The sequence below is a fragment of the Alligator mississippiensis genome, chromosome 2 (assembly GCF_030867095.1).
Source record: "Alligator mississippiensis isolate rAllMis1 chromosome 2, rAllMis1, whole genome shotgun sequence".
NCBI lineage: Eukaryota > Metazoa > Chordata > Crocodylia > Alligatoridae > Alligator > Alligator mississippiensis.
In genome coordinates this window covers 258,447,567-258,464,409 of record NC_081825.1, presented here as the reverse complement: position 1 = coordinate 258,464,409, position 16,843 = coordinate 258,447,567, and the positions used below count along the sequence as shown (strand labels likewise).

Sequence of the window (16,843 nt, the reverse complement as noted above, 5' to 3'; positions counted from 1 at the left end):
GCTGGGCCATTTATTTATTTATTTAAGGTAAAGTAGCTAAGAAATGCAGTTCTGTAAATAGTTTTCAGTCCCACCAAACTGAATACAAATTTGGTAAATAGTTATGGATAAAAATGGGGGCGGGGGTGGAAAACACTGTGGGTAGATTTTCTATTGCAAGTGGAGAATGTATCTCGTTATTTTTTGTTTTGGAGAAGTATTTAAAATACCTCCCCCAAACCCCTCCCCCCCCCAATATATCTTTTTAGCTGTTTTTCCCCCTACCATTTCATTGGAAATGAAACAAAAAACAAAGTAAAACAAAAAAACCTGGTTTTAATTTTTTAGTGCACTCATCAAACACAATTATGCATTATTTGCACAACTCAATTTAGCACTATCTTGATCCAAGACAAAGGCCTATGTCATAAGTAAACATGGCTGGAGACAGTCCAGACTAGGGACAGACATTCAAAAAGCCTGAGCCTGAATTGATTCAATCTTTGCAGGTTAATCTAACCTGCATAGGTTGACTGATGCAAGTAAATAGGCATTCATTTTGACTCCCGCAGTGCCTCAAACTAGAAGCCACGGATATTAAAGGAAGCTCTCCTTTCCCTGCAGGCTGGAGGTAAGCTGAACCCGGGGGTGGGGGGAAGTGGCCAGGCCCCAGCAGGCTAAGTATGACAGGGAGGGGCTGGGTTTTTGCTTGGGGCCAAGACCAAAGGCCACAGGATGGGGGGGAGGGGGGGGGGGAGTGAAATGGCTCCAAGCCCAGGTGGGGACACACACGGAGGGATCATGGTGGTGGCACGGCTCCATTCTGGACATGAGCCCCACCAAGCAGAGGGACCCAGGCTGGGGGAGGAGGAGAGGGGCGGGGAAGGGGCTCAAGTGTGTTGGCACTAGCCTGGGGCAGAGCAAAGCCAAGCAGAGCATGCAGCTGGGGAAGCAGCTCCTGCCCAGCAGCCTGTTCTACACACTGGAGACTGGTGCCCAGAATGGCCCCAGCCCCTGCAGTAGTGTGCATGGCGTGGGCTCACCCCCTCACCCTCAGCATTATTACTTGTGTCCCCCGGGTGCTGAGCTGAGCGCACCCTACTCACTGTTACCCTAGCCAGCAGTGGCAACAGTGCAGTACGGGCCCATGTACCAGATGCCAGGCACGGGGTTCTACCCCTATGGCTTTCCCACCACTGCCACCATTGGGGGGCCCACCCTGGCTGTATTGGTAGGCACCACCTGCACCACTAAACTGTGGTCATCCACCATGCGGGCAGATGATGGTGGCGGGGAAGCAGCAAAGGTAGTGCCGCATGCCTAGCGCCTGGTACACAGGGTCATGCTGCACCAACAGCTTCCCCACCACCACTGTCTGGCACGTGGCCAGATGCCAGCCTGGCATGGCCTCCTGAGGAGGAGGGGGTTTATTCCTCCCTCCATCCCCTCTCCCACTAGGGAACCGCAGCCAGGGTCTGCCAGCCCCAGTTGTCCCCTCCTCTGCTTGTACCTGACCAGGCAGACCCTGGCTCCAGATCCCCGGGAGAACAGGGGACAGAGGGGGGAAGAAACCCCCTCCCTGCCCCCTTTGCCTCAGGGGCCATGCTAAGCCAGTGCCTGGACACATCCCAGATGGCTACAGCAGCAGGGAAGCAATAGGCACAGCATGGCCCCATGTACCAGATGTGGGGCACTATCCCTACTGCTTCCCTGAAAATGCTGACACCATCAGGGGGGTCCGTCCTGGCAATACTGGTAGGCGCCACCCAGGACACTGAACTGCAGTTAGTCACTGGGTGGGCAGATGGCAGCAGCAGGGAAGCGGTAGAAGTAGCACCCTGTGCCTGGTACATAGGGCCATGCTGCACCAATTTCCCTGCTGCTGCTGCCACCACTTTCTGCCTGCCCAGCAGCCAACCACAGTTTGGCAGCATGGACCTACCAGTATGGCCAGGGTGGGGCCTCCTGACGGTAGTGGAGGAGAAGCCACAGGGGTAAAACCACACGCCTGGTGCCTGGTACATGGGGCCATGCTGCACCGCCACCACCACTAGGTAGGGGAAAAGCCAGCAGTGCATGCCCAGCCTGGCAGCCACAGGTAATAGGGCTCAGGGCTGAGGGGATGAGCCTGTGCCATGTACATGGCTGCAGAACAGAAGCTGCTCCACTGGGTACAAGAAGTCACCAGGCAGGAGCTGCTCCCCCAGCTGCACGCTCAGCTCAGCTAGCCGGCACATTCAAGACCTTTCTCCCACCCCACCAGGGTCCCTCTGCCTAATGGGGCTTGTCATAACCCAATGATTTTTAGTGCCTCGGCACATTGGAATTTTCCCGCCACATGGAGCTTTCTTTGCACGGTGGATTTCTCAGCTGCAGAGAGAAAACCCCAGTGCAAAAGAGTTCCCGCCACACGCATGCAAATTAGTGTCCCACTATTGGTCAATTCTAAATCATTCCTACGTGCCGGCTAGCAATTGGCTCGCTAGCCATACAAAAGGTTAGAGCAGTTTCCGCCCAAGTTGGAGGACTCCACAACCATCTCGTGGGGAACTCTGAGCGCACTGTGGAGCCTAGCAAACTCCGCGTGTGTCTTGGAGGAGGACATAAAGGCCTGATCAGCTTTTAGCCACTCCCCGTCATAGTGGAAAATTTGACGTACCCCTGTATGAAGCGCTCATGGAGTCGTACATCGACGACTCATCTCAGTTCGGTTCGGCAAGAGATCTCACTTGTGTTTGTTTGTGTGCAACTGCAACTCAAGCAAGTTTCCTTCCTGCACTGTGACCATCGGCAGTGTAAGTAAAGCTTTCTTTGTAAAACTAATACGCTTCCGTGCCTAACTCTACTCCATCGTGGAAAAACCCCCACCTGACAGTCCGGGCTACTGGCCATAGCCTTAGACCGCCCTCGGTCCCGACAGGGCTCACATCCAGGATGGAGCTGCCACTGCTGTGATCCCTCTGTGCATGTCCCCACCTCGGCTTGGGGCTGTTTCGCGTCCCTCCGATCTGGCCTTAGCTTCTGGGCTGCCCCAAGTGAAACCTGAGCCCTGGCAGCTGGGAAAGCGCAACGTAATAGCCCCCTGGCTGGGATGGGGGCTCTGGGACTCCTGGGCTACACTGAGCCTGCAGCAGGAGGGTAAAGCCAGGCAGACCCCGGCTAGGGTCCCTGCCAGTGGGACAGGGGAGGGAGATGGGAATTCAACCTACCTCTGTCCTCCTTTTGCTCGAGGCTGCTTCCGAGCTTGGCCATACCACCCACCACTCCAGAAGTGAGGGCAGGGGGAGTGCCCTGGCAGGGCTGCTGTGCCCTGGTCAGGCAGACCCTGGCTGGGGTCCCAGATCTTCACCTCACAGGGCCATGGCGGGCCACCATCTGGCCACACCCCTGCCCCAGCAGACAGGGCTGAAAAGAATGTTGGGATGCTGGAGGACTCTGATTTAACTTAAACCAGGAAGGGGTCTGAGACAGAAGTTCCATAAACCGGTTTGACCTTAATCAGTTAAGTTTGATACTAAATTCAACCAGTTTATCTTAAACCAGTTTCAGCCATTTTGAAACTGATTTACTTGCACTGAACTTCTGTTCTGTTACAGTTTTAAACCAGTTTCTGATCATTTAAACCAGTTTATGTGTAACTTTTGTCCCTATCCCCAATGCATATCCTTTGTCCAGCAGATGTTATCTCTGGAGCCTCTAACTAAACTATTATGCTGCAAGCTAGGTCCCTCCCACAATCAGAACACTTAATTAAAATAACATTTATTCCCAAACCAAGTAAATTCACCTCACCAAGTGATACTTTCTGTACTTGGTATGTATATAGTGGATGTCTGGCAAGCATTTCCTCCCTTTGAAACGTTTAGGCACCCATCCTGTTGTAGTGAACTAGAAGAGGACAAATGGTGTACTTACATCAGAGAAATAACAAATGAATGCTAGCCAGCCTTATACAAAGTTGTTTTAAGCCATTCCAACTCTGTTGAAAACAAAGACTTCTCTGCAAATTAACTTGTCTTTATGCCAAATAAGAAAATCTATAACTGACAGAAAAAAAATCAAACCATGTTCCAAGACTTTTTTATTTTATGTTAGAAGTGTGCAAAGCATTTTTGATGCATACAAAATGGTTCAGTTTCCTTAACAGGTGGTAGAGTGGGATTTAAAATAAAACAAAGCAAAGGTTGCAATCTGAATGAAGTATTTTGTATAGAGTAGTGCAAGCAAATTAACACCAAATCTCATTTTTGGGCAGCTAGTGGATGGGGAAAAGTAACTAAGAAAATGCAAATTAGGGACCTAATCCTAAAAGGGTTTAAGCATATTTTCAAGTGTAGAACTACAGTACAGTAATTTTAAAATGACACAAAACATTTTACAAAATATTTCATTTTTGTACATATCACCAAACAAGCTTTGAAGAGTCTTACTCAGTTACTCTCACGGCAGTACAAGCACTGTGCCACTTGTTATATTGGTGTACATAAAATTTAATTCTAAACAAAAAAGCTGATAATTTAATTTTCAGCTCCATGTGCCAGTAAGGGTTGTTGGTTGTAGCTGTGTTGGTCTAAGGACATAGGCAGACAGGGTTCTTTGGGTAAATGTGGTATATTTTATTAGACCAACTAAATAGTTGGAAAAATTGTTCTTTGCAAGTTTTCAGGTACAAACCCTTCTTCAGACATCAGGAGAATCTGCTGGTGTTTTGTGTGCTCTGCCTGTCCTTAGACCGACACGGCTAAAACCCAACAACCCTAAAACATGAAAGACATTGGATTTTGCCATTTGAAATGGAAAGAAAGAAGCGAAACTCATTTTGGCTTTTATTCCACTCAGGGGGGCAGACAAAACACCAGCAGACTCTCCCTATGCCTGACAAAGGGTGTTTTTGCCTGAAAGCCTGCAAAGAACAATTTTTTACAGCTATTTAGTTGGTCTAATAAAAAATATCACATTTACCCAAAGAATCCTGTCTGTGCTAGTAATGTGCATTTCCTTCATATGAACAAATACTAAGACCACTATATTTTCAAATTTCTACTAAAAACTCTGCCTGTTTGTTTCAAGCTCACAATTCCTTGACCTTAAAAAGATTCATATTAATCTATTTTACATCCCTGAAGGCATGTTCCTCTCAATCTGAGGTACAGTTTAGACGCATGATTTAAGTAGAGACAGTCAAAAGGCCCGAGGCTGAATCAATTCAGTCTTTGCAGGTTAGTCTAAACTGCACAGATTAAACTGAGAAGCAAGTGAACAGACATTTACTTTTGATTCAGGAAATACAGCCACATGCCTGCAGTGGCTGAGGCCAGAAGCTAGGGGGCAGTAAAACACACCTCCAACTCTGCCAGCCACTGTCAGAGGGAAGGGAGGCAGTGCCAGGCTCCAGCCCTGGGCTAGCACCTGGAGTGTGGGAGTTTAAATCCCCTCCCTGGCCGGGTCTGCCTGGCTGGGGGGCCAGCCCCTGCCAGGCTGAGAAGGGATTGGGTGGGGAGAAAGTGGCATTGAATTCATAAAAGCTTGAACAAGGATAGTCCTTTCTCTGAAACGAGCACGTAATGAACACAGCAATTTGCAACCTCAAGCACACAACAAAAAACAACCCAAAACCTTTGTTTATGCTAAGATACAGCCCAGTAAAACACAGTGAGAGTGCATACAAATTAGTCTACCTTAAAATGTAAACCAAAAAGACAAGAGAAAGCCATGCATAACTCTTATGCAATCCTGGGGGCAGAGTGTCTCCTTACAGCCAGGTATTCAGAAAGTCTTTTTTGGGGAATCAGCAGGTCATCTTAGGTGTTGGAGTGGGGATCCCACAGGCCTCATGTCTACTTGGGTTTTTACAGGCACACTTGCCCCCCCTTCTCCCTCTTGGGTGCCTTGACATTAGTGTGCTCATCACCTTTGGCAGGACTCTCATGCATTCAGTGTCTTTGTATCTTCTTAGGTATCCCAGACTCCCGCCTTTTACAGGTTCTGCCTTGTAATGTAAATGTGGTTCTCTGCTTTCTTTGGTCACACCAGCCCAAGCAGTCTGGGACCCTCTCTTTTTCCCTTAGCTCCGTCTCCAGCACATACATGTGATGATTGTGCCAGGTCTTTGCCTACACTTCTCAGTCTGATCCTGCAGGGCCTGTGCTCACCTGGTGGCAGGGGACCAGTCCCTCCAGCCCTTGTTCCCCAGCCTCCTCCCCCTCCCCCATGGCCTGGGAGAGCGGAGGGGAATTACATCCCCTCCTCTACCCCTTATCAACTGCTTGCCACCTCAGTCTGTGCCAGAAGCAGTAGGGGGTGAAGACTGCTGGTCTCCTGCTGGTTCCCTGTCTGCTGGCAGTCCCTCTCAGGCTGTCCCCCCCGCCTACCACCACCCCAAGTCTCGCTCCTTCCTCCACCCCAGTGCCAAGGGAGGAGTAGACTGGCAGGTGCTGCCCCTCACCGCACAGACCCAGCTGTGGTCCCCAGTCGGGTTTCCCACCCTCACCCCCTTGTCAGCCACTCCTCACCACTCCAGTTAAAGAGGAGAAGGGTGGAGCCAACCCTGCTCCCTGGAGCGTACAGCACAGCCCAGTCCAGGGCTGCAAAGCATCCTGGGATGCTGGGAGACTGATTTAATTTGAACCAGGAAGGGGTCTGGGACAGAAGTTCTAGAAAACAGTTTGACCTTAATCAGTTAAGTTTGATAGTACATTCAACCAGGTTTATCTTAAAACAGTTTCAGCCATTTTGAAACTGGTTTATGTTCACCGAGCTTCTGGTCTGTTACCGATTTAAATCAGTTTCTGATCACTTAAACCAGTTTATGTGAAAGGTCTCTCCCTAGCCATGCTCTGACAGGATCGACCACCGCAACTGTGATGTTACTAAGTTCACTTACTTTGTAATTGACATCCACATACAAAGAATTGCATCTTTTTTTTTCCTTTTCATGATGTTTTAAAATTAAATTATCTTTACATTCCAGAAGTATCACGCTTCATACTACCAGGAGAGAATCTAGAACAAATGTAGCTTCTTTCTAATTTCTTTCACACTTGTTTCTTCTTCACAGGACTATAATTTAATTTAGTACATAACTGGCTTGCAATTCAAATGAACATATAACAGAAACAAAAGTCTGTCTTCAAGGGAGTTACAGATAATGACAGTAAAGGTAGTATTTGGCCATTAGTATATAGAACCCCTGAGCTCTTTTTATTGAATTTTGCATCCATAGTGACCTACAAGAGATGAAGGTTTAATCCTACACTATTGAAATTGATGAAGTTCTGACACTGACTGCAAAATGAGCCAGCCCTGAATTTGCTAGTTCTTTTACTATGACTGATACATTGATGTATGCATTTCAGTTTTCCTCATTAGGAAGAATTCTTCAAACTGAGACCTATAATATCAGTCTATTAGATTTTAACCTTTGCTAAAATCTGAGAACTTTCTAACAATGCTTGTGTCTATACTTGTCTATAAAAGCCATCACCAAAATTCTATGACCGTTTTCAATATTCATTTTTTAATGAAATCGAGGAAAAAGGCATAGGCAGACAAGGTTCTTTGGGTGAATCTGACATCTTTTATTAGACCAACTTAAATAGTTGGAAAACAATTATTATTAAGTAAGCTTTTGGGTTCAAAAACCCTTCGTCAGGCTAAGGAAGTTTCTGCAGTTGGTGTGTGCTCTTCCTGGATGGAATGAAAAGTAAAGAAGCCAGAGGCTGGTCTGGTATGCATACAAGACAGGTAAGTCAGTGAAAACGTAGATTGAGGAGTCAATGGGTGAGAGACAGGCTGGAGTGGGGGGGAAGAGAGAGAAGGGGGATGAATAGTGGAGAGATACCTGGGGAGTCAGTTGTCAGGCAGGTTATAATGTGTCATAAATCCAATGTCTATATTTAGTCCATGATTTTTAGTATCCAGGAGGTTGATGAAGTGGAGTTCCTAGGCTCATCTCTGGGAAGTGTTTTGTAAGTTTCCTTTGAGGATCAGGACTGAGAGATTGGAGACAGAGTGGTTTTCTTGTGAGAAATGTGCCCCCACAGGTAACTGGGTATTCCCGTCTTTGATAGATTTCCGGTGTGCATTCATTCTGGTGCAGAGTTGTTGTTTGGTCTCTCCTACGTATTTTCCTTCAGGGCATTTGGTGCATTGGATGAGATATACTACCTGTCTTGTATGCATACCAGACCAGCCTATGGCTTCTTTACTTTTCATTCCATCCAGGAAGAGCACACACCAACTGCAGAAACTTCCTTAGCCTTACGAAGGGTTTTTGAACCCGAAAGCTTGCTTAATAATAATTGTTTTCCAACTATTTAAGTTGGTCTAGTAAAAGATACCAGATTCACCCAAAGAACCTTGTCTGCCTATGTCCTTAGACCAACACAGCTACAACCTACACCCCTGTAACAGGAAAAAGGCAGGTATTTATTGAACATGATGTTTTAATATGTCTTTGGTTCTTCTACATTTAAGTTGAAATTTGAAAATGGAATGATTAACTATATTTTTAAAACAGTTTTGCCTTTTGAATAAATCACACATACCACAAAGTTCATACTTAGTTGCAGGCTTAGAAACAGTTCATAAACCACTGCCCTTCCATCACCTTTCTGAAATGAAAACTAAATGGTAAAGACAAAGGATAAGAAAGAGCTAAGATCCCAAATAATCATTATTTCTACTTTTTTTTAAAGTATTCCAAGCAAGTATAGGCAACATTTGCATTAAAACTAACTTGCTTCAGGTTCATAATAGCAAATCGGTTTGTTACAACCAGGTTAGTATGTCAGACAAATAACCAAGATGGTACCTATGTAATATCAGGTATCATCCAAAAAGTAAGAATTGTGACAATGAGCTTTGGTAAGATTCAGCCAACTTTACTGATACACAGTAAAACATTGTTAAAATTATTTTCTATACAGTTGGCCTATACTTACATGGCTTATTACTACACTAATGCTTTAAAAACCTTGTGAAGTGACTAAAATCACTCCTACCCTTGCCAGGGTAGCAAAGCTACAGTGAAAATTTTCATCCCAAGTACCTGTTTACAGTAGCTAATAAAGCTTCTCAAAAAGTTCTAATGGACTATAAAGTTACATTGGTTCTAAAATGTGTATTTTTCTCATATGAATAAAATACCTTACATAATTGTATCGACTGCATGCAGAATTAATAATTTAACAGGTAGTGCCCATTATGAAATTATTTCAATGCCTACAAAGAAAGCAACAAACAACATATACTGTATTGGGTTATATATCTATTGCTATTCAGTGCATATTTCCATGTTTCAGTTATCATCTAATATTTTCCTAAGTGTTTGCAGTGCCTTTTTCAAAGGAAAGGGAAAATGGAAAAGGGAAAACCAGAAATCATACTTTCAGGATTACTTGGCTGCTGAAATATTGCTATATAATGAAACTTGCTAAACTACCCATAGTCCAGGAATGAACCTTTCATTAATCCATTCAAATGAAAGGGAGCTTTAATACAGATTTGTGAGGTTTGAGCTGAAAAAGAACCTTAAGGGTTGCCTTTCCTGGATGGACCTGCAAAAATATTTTTTAACTACTGGTCCCCTCCACAAACATAACCATCTCCTAACTATTCTATTATACTAAAAGGTGGCCTATGAATTTTGGAAGTACTTATTAAGAATATACCCCAAATTCTACATAGAATTGTTATAGATTTGCTATTAGATGATTATAGATGGGAAGAATTTTTATGCCCCTAAACTCCTGGGCTAGGGACAGATATTACACATAAACCAGTTTAAGTGACCAGAAACTGGTTTAAACCTGTAACAGAACTTATGTTCAGTACACATAAACCAGTTTGAAAATGGCTGAAACCAGTTTGAGATAAACTTGGATGAATATAGTATCAGACTTGACTGATTTGGTTCAAACCAGTTTATTCATAGATTCATAGACTGTAAGGCCAGGAAGGACCTCAGAAGATCATCGGGTCCATTCCCCAGCACCAAGCAGGAAAGATAACTGGGGGTCAGGTGACCCCAGAAAGGTGACTGTCTAGTCTCCTCTTGAGGATTTCCATGGTAGGCGATTGCACCACCTCTGGAGGGAGCTTATTCCACAGTCTGGACACCCTAACTGTGAAGAAGTTTTTCCTAACGTTGAGCCTGAATAGATCTTCCAGGAGTTTGTGGCCATTACTCCTGGTTTTCTCCTCAGGTGCCCTGGTGAACAGTTGCTCACCGAGCCCTTGATGTACTCCCCTAGTGTAGCATCCAATGTCTGTCCCAGATCCCTTGCTGGTTTAAATTAAATTAGAGCCCTCCAGCATCCCAGCATGCTCTCTGGGCTGGGTGGGGCTCTCTGCTCCACAGCAGGGCTGGCCCCTCCCCTCTGCTGCTTGGCTGCAGCTCCAACAGAGACTGCAGGAGAGACTGCTCCCCCCCACTCTCTACTAAGCAGGCATTCCCATGTCCCTCAGAGACACCTCTCAGCATTAGCTAGCAGACCATGAGCTGGCCACCTCCGAGCTGTGGCCCACAGGACAAAGGCAGAATCAACAGAAAGCTGGTAATGTCCCTCTGTTGTTTTCTTAACGGGCTGATAAACACTGAGTTAGGGGTGATAAACATTGCCTGCTGGCCTACTCAGGAGGGAAGGGAAATCCTGACCTAATCATAGCATCCTGCCAGGTCCTGGCCACACCCCGCCTCAGCTCAGAAGTATGAAAGGAAAGGGAGGGCTGCTCTAATGCACCCCCAGCTTCTAGCTTGAGCCACTGCAGGCATGTGCCTGCATTTTTTCAGTCCAGAGGGGATGTTGGTACATTTACAAACCAGTTTACCCTAGCCAGGTTAGACTAAACTGCAAAGATTGAATCAATTCAGGCTCAGGCTTTTTGAATTTTTGTCCCTAGCCCTGCTGGTTACAGCTTTGTCCTTTTAATGCTAATGGCCAGTTTATATTTTCAAACATACTATTTTAAAGTGATTTCTGAGATTCTCTTTTAAATTGCAACCAATCAGAGGGAGTGAAGTGCTGAGTGGGGTACAGGGCCAAAAAGCCAGATATGCAAGTACCTCACACTGTATTAAGCCAACAAGAATGAAACACTGAATACAATCCCTATACACTATAAAGTATCAGGCTGGTATACCAGAGGCCAATGATAAATTGAACCTGATTCAAATATCCTCATTAATGGTTGCAGAAAGGAAGAATTCCACAAAGCAGTAAATACAAAGAAATAGCACAAGGATCAACACATGGACACAACCTGTAAACTAGTAACTCAGGTAAGAAATAATCTGAAACAGTACAGAAAAAGAGAAGTCTGATTAGAATTAATGAGGAGGGGAAGAGCTTTGGCTACACAAAATCATCATTCAGTTCCTACCCCACTAATGCATTATAGCAGAAAATGTCAATAGATTTTTGTCATATTGAATGAAATAGTTTGAATGTTTGTAATAGTTGCCCATTAGCCAGTTTAGGAAGAAGACAAGATTTATCTTCTTATCTATGCCATTGTTTTCGTCTACATGCGGAAGGTCCTGACTTTGCTCAAAGTCTTAACTCTTGAATTTTATCTTTAGAGGCCTTTAACAAAGAGAACCTAAAAATGACCCTTAAGCAAATATCCCAAATTCTGAGAGATCAAACCCTAGGAGCCTTTTGACAAGATTGGAAATAAAAAATCAATTCAGTGATATGGAAATTCCCCAAAGTAATTAGAATAGTCAAGAAAGAAACTAATTACCAAGCAAAAGAATCTGTTGAGAAAGATCTGAGCCCAAATTTGGGAGTAGTGACAGGTTTGGGTAGGAGGGGCCCTAGATGGCAACTCACTCAATAAAAACTGTAACCTACTGTCCCAATTTGGAGGTAATCTTACTTGCAGAACAACGAAGGAAGAATTGCAAGTGTAGGCCGGATCAGACTGATCACCTGAACCACCCTCTCCGTGAACACGAATCTCTTAGTTCACACTGAAGCTGCAGAGTGCCCGAAAGGGACTGAAGGAAGGGGACTTGGTCCTATCACTGCTGAGGCGAGCCCATTGAACCGTACTACTGAGGCCAACCCATTAAATTGTACTACTGAGGAATGAAACCATATTTAGGTGTTTGGCTTCTCGGAATTCTAGGATTGTAAGTATATTATGAAAAATAATAGTATTGATTCAAATTTAACTTTTAGTTGTAATTGTAGTTGTTTTTGTAATACTAATTCTTATAGCATTGTTTGGGAAGGAAGTGCATTCGGAGCATTGTTTGTGATATATGTAATTATTGTGTTCTTAATGTTTGTGTTATTTCTTAAAGCTAAGCAGTGTTATATGCGTAGCAAAGAATTTTAAAATAAAATTGTGTTGTATGAATTAAGTGTGTAATCATTGTGAAATCGTGCAATCAACTAACTACTCCCCCAGCCAGCGCATCAAACGAATCAGTAAGTTGTGTGGGATTTTCTCTATTCCATAACCCACTATAGACAATTTGGTGCAGCATGTGTAAAAGTTTCATCAGCAGGGAGGTAATAATTCTTTTCTGGTGAAATATTAAATGTTCTTTTTCACATGTAATTCCATTCTGAGCACTGAGTTCTAGAAAGGTATTTTAAAAACCCTACACACATCTGCACACCTGGAGATAATTCAAGCAAAAATAACAACAACAAAAAATAAGAAACTGGAGTTACAGATTTATGAAACCTCAGAATGTTACAAGATCACATCCTATGTAGGTTCATGAAAACTTTTAGCAAATACATCAAGGATGTAAACAACAAGAATGGAAAGGAATAATTTAGAGAGATACTATCATAACTTGAAGTAACAGGAGTTTAAATTTAGAAGATGAATATTTCTGATTTTGAGATCTACTAGCTTGATCGTACTTAGAACTAGACTAGAAAAGCAACTAGAAAAAAAAATAAAAGTGATCAGTCCTATGTTAAGCAAGGGATGGGCTGGCTATCTTGCTACTGCAAGCCTTTCCCTCCCTTAAACTCTATGAGCTCCTATACACGTGCAGGGAGCCTGCTCCAACATGCTGTAACTCCAGTGCATCGGTGCAGATTGGATTAATTGAGTCTGCTGGAGCAGGGACATTAATGCACTCTAGCAGTGTCACGTGCATCAGCATCCCCATACTGAAACATGGCAGCTGGGCACTTTGAACTAAAGCTTATTCAACAAGCTTTAGTTCAAAGAGCCTCACTGCTATTTTTCAGCACAGGGAAATTGATACGGGTGATGCTCTGGGTGCTTTTTAAAGCACCCCCATGCCTCCTGGAGCACATGCATCAATGCCCTATGTATCTCATTATATTTGAATCCCTCCCTCTTGGCTTTCTATTTAACAACTGTCATTGCAACAGCTTCTCTTCAGCCACAGGGGAGGATGCAAATCTTCGTAATATGAGATTGGGATCAATTCTGGGCCCTGTACCAGCTAGTAACAGGCATCAGAGGTGATAATTATCTTCCCTGAGCCTAAAATCATGCCACCTTTGCTATACAGCAAGACCTTGATAATTTGCATTAACAACCAGGAGACAATTGTAAATAAATTAAATATTGTAAATTAATATGTAAAAGCAAGACTACATTACTCAACAAATAACTTTCATTTGACAGTTTTGGCTTAGTTTTAATTACCTTAAAATTCATGAACTAGTTACAAATAACTACTTTGGTAGAGTTTATAAGTAACCGATGTTGTAACCTACGGCCATTCTATAGCCCTCTGCTATTAATTCTATACTGGAAAGTGTGGAGAAATAGCGGTCGCAACAATTTTTCACAATAAGGATCAGCAGGCTTCTGCTGCACCTTATCTCCACTAATTCCCATGTCCCCAGGCCCAGATCCCAAAGTCAGTACAGATCTGGATGACTAGGGTAGAAACACTTTAATAGTCTTCTGGAATTGCAATGGTTCTAAAAGAAACCCTCAGCATACATGCCCCTTTTACTTTCCCCTCTTCCCCACATTGATAAGACATTGCCCCAAAACCTCAGCCCATAGCAGATTGATTGAGTTTCAATTTGTTTTAGGAACATTACCTAATGAATTCACATGGGTGTGAGAAAGTAGATAAGAAAGCATTTCTCCTATTACACAGATTGGGAAACTCAAATAATAATATTAGCTGCTTGAATCAATACACCATTTTAAAATCTGAACTTTTTAAGAGAATGAAGAAAACTGTTTTTATGTGGTTAACTGTTCTTTGTGTCATGGAGTACCACCAATACACTACTCCAAAGAATTCATTACTGACCTTCCCAACTCATGAGTTTATAGGGTAAAGGCCTTCTTTCATTGTCCACAGTAATTCAACAAATCCAGTTCCTACCCTCTGAAACAGCTCACCAATCTTTTCCACACCACAGCTATTACTATCCTTATACAAAATATTTTTCCTAGTACCATTACTTCTTAATGTCTTTCTTGATTTTTATAGCAAGTGTGGTGACTTGAGCACTGTATAAAGACCCCTGTGGAAGGAAGCCTTCTATTCCCAGGGCAACTAATGACAGTGCAAGAATCCTTATGCTCCCCTGCCATTGTGCTTCACAGGAGGCTAGGACTGAGCATCTTCAGAGCAGTGAATAATTTGGTTGCTACAAGCCAAAGCCTCTAACTCAACGGATCCCAAACTGTGGGCTGCCGGGTTTAACTTATGGGAGAGCCCGGGAGAAGGCCTGAGCCCCCTGCCCCCCATAAGAGACAAGAGCCCCCCTGTAAGATTTGAAAATCATAACCTGAGGGGGTCTCAGATTTTATTAAGGCATTGTGATGGGCAGCTCCATTTTTTTTGCAGACTCAAAGTGCATTTTGAACCCTGGGGGACTCCAGCCCCAAATGGGGTCACAACATCAGCAGATGGGGCAGCAGGGCTGGGGGGCCATGGGTTGGGAGTGGGGGCCATGCTGAGGAAAAGTTTGGGAACCACTGCTCTAGCTGCTGTGCTGGCACTTCACAGCTGCAGCCTTTCCTTCTGATATGCGTATTAAGAAACTGAGGGAGACCATCAGTACTTACAGGCCTTAATTCTCTTAACTGGGGGTGGGTGGGAGTAACTTGTAGGCAAGGCACCGCAAGCTGCAAAGTGGTCTTGTATAACAGGTGCCTTTACTGAGCGCAGGGCACGAGCAGAAGTTCCCTGTTGCCCGGTGCCCACACCCGTCCCATGGGCACAGCGGGTGAGCGAGCCCTTCCTGCAGCTCCTGAGAGCAAGTGCCATCAGAGGGCGAGCCCCCCTCCCCGCCAGCTGCCCGGCGAGCCCGTTACCTGCGTCCTCCTCCCGCGGCTCGTGCCAGGCGCCCCGAGGGAGACGCTGCTCCGCGTGTGCAAGCAGCCCTGGGCGCCCGCAGGCTCGGGCAGCGGCAGGCCGAGGAGGGCGCGACGCAGCCCGCCAGGGCACGCAAGGACGAGCAGGAGCAGGAGCAGGAAAGGAGGGCCCAGGCCGAGCGAGGAGGCGGAGCTGGAGCTGCAGCGGCCGGCCAGGAATCCGGTCAGCTGGTCGCGCCTGCTGGGGAGCCGGGAAGCAGTTGGGGCTAGTCTGTCGCTCGCCCGGGGGCGGGAGGCAGAGCCGTGGTACTCCTTGGAGATGGATCCGGGGAAGGAGCTGGAGCTGGAGCTGGCGGGCTTTGCATCTCCCTGGGAGCGGGAGGGCCAAGCGCCTGCGAGGTGTTTTGAGGCACTTGGTGAGAAGGTTACGGGCGCGGAGATCGTAGGAAGTCTGCGGCGTCGCGCTTGGAAGGCGCGGATCTCTGCCGCGCGCCGGGGCTGGAAAATGAGGGGGAAATATTCACTGATCGTTTACTGAACAGCTCCGGGGGGGTCAGCAAGTAAACCATTTGCGGATCCTTCCTGCTGTTATAGAGGCTGGTTTTGTGTCCCAGAGGTGTAGGCGATGCGGTGCTGGGGGAGGAGAGGGGTCGGGTAAAATGCCTTTGGTTTTCAGTGCTTTGGGGACAGTGCCCGGTGGCAGCAGAGGCTGTTTGGCGGGGGAGGCACGGGGGGACTCGCGGGGTATGTAGCCAGTGGGAAAAGGTTTGTAAATTGACTCCCTGCAGGGCTGTGTAATCAATCGTCTTCCAGGCCTCTGACACTTGCTGGGAATAATTTGGATGTGTCTGTTTCACTGCTGAAGTTTTGTCTTTAATGATGCTGTGTTTGTGTTTCTAATAACAGACGTCTCTCCGTGTAACTCCCTGCACTTTGCCTGCTGCTTTATTTTAAATGTTTTAATGATTCTGTCCACGTGGCGCAGCCTCACTGCACAAATGCCCTTTTTGCTGTTGTGGCACCCACTGAGGAATACAAGATCTGATCCGTGACAGGGCCTTCATCTGATGAAGTGCTACAATGAGTCCATCCTGATCCCATGTCTGTTATCCGTATCAAAGTGAACAGTACAGAACATACTCTCTATTCCTAGAACAAAATTAAGAGATGCTCTGGTAGCTTTTTTTTTTCAACAAGCCACTGGGGTATTTATTGAGCAGTGTTGTCCCTGAGCAAAAACAAGGGAATAAATGCAAATGTTAACAAAACATTAATGCTGAGATGTTAATTATGTGAAGGTCAGCACGTTCAAATTTTATTATTTTAGAGGAGCTATTCTATATTCCTGCCACAATCATTACTCCACTTTTATAACATGAATAAGTTCAAGTTACTATTTGTTTTCTGATAAGTACAAGGGAATCAAGTTACATTTGCAGCAGGAACACGTTTGAATTTCCATATTTTTGTGCAATTTAAATCTCAATCTTTACCACTGTGTTAGCATCTTTTGCATGATTCTCTACATGTTTGCATATTGTCTCATTACAATTAAAGGTCTGACAGAGGTTTATTCTAA

At 45.1% G+C, this 16,843-nt stretch overlaps 1 protein-coding gene and 1 long non-coding RNA gene across 6 annotated transcripts in view; one reads left to right on the top strand and one right to left on the bottom strand.

Moving 5' to 3' along the window:
* Positions 1–15,354, bottom strand: part of MIPOL1 (mirror-image polydactyly 1) — a 359,424-nt gene extending 344,070 nt beyond the window's left edge. For all 5 annotated transcript variants that reach the window (XM_019488729.2, XM_059723064.1, XM_019488733.2 and 2 more), the window contains exon 1: positions 15,265–15,354. The gene's annotated coding sequence lies outside the window, so the exon portion shown is untranslated. The remainder of the gene's footprint in view (positions 1–15,264) is intronic.
* Positions 15,355–15,602: 248 nt separating this feature from the next.
* On the top strand, positions 15,603–16,843 carry LOC109283500 (uncharacterized). Its single transcript, XR_002090666.2, has 2 exons — positions 15,603–15,680; positions 16,171–16,843. It is a non-coding gene; the product is annotated as an uncharacterized LOC109283500 (long non-coding RNA).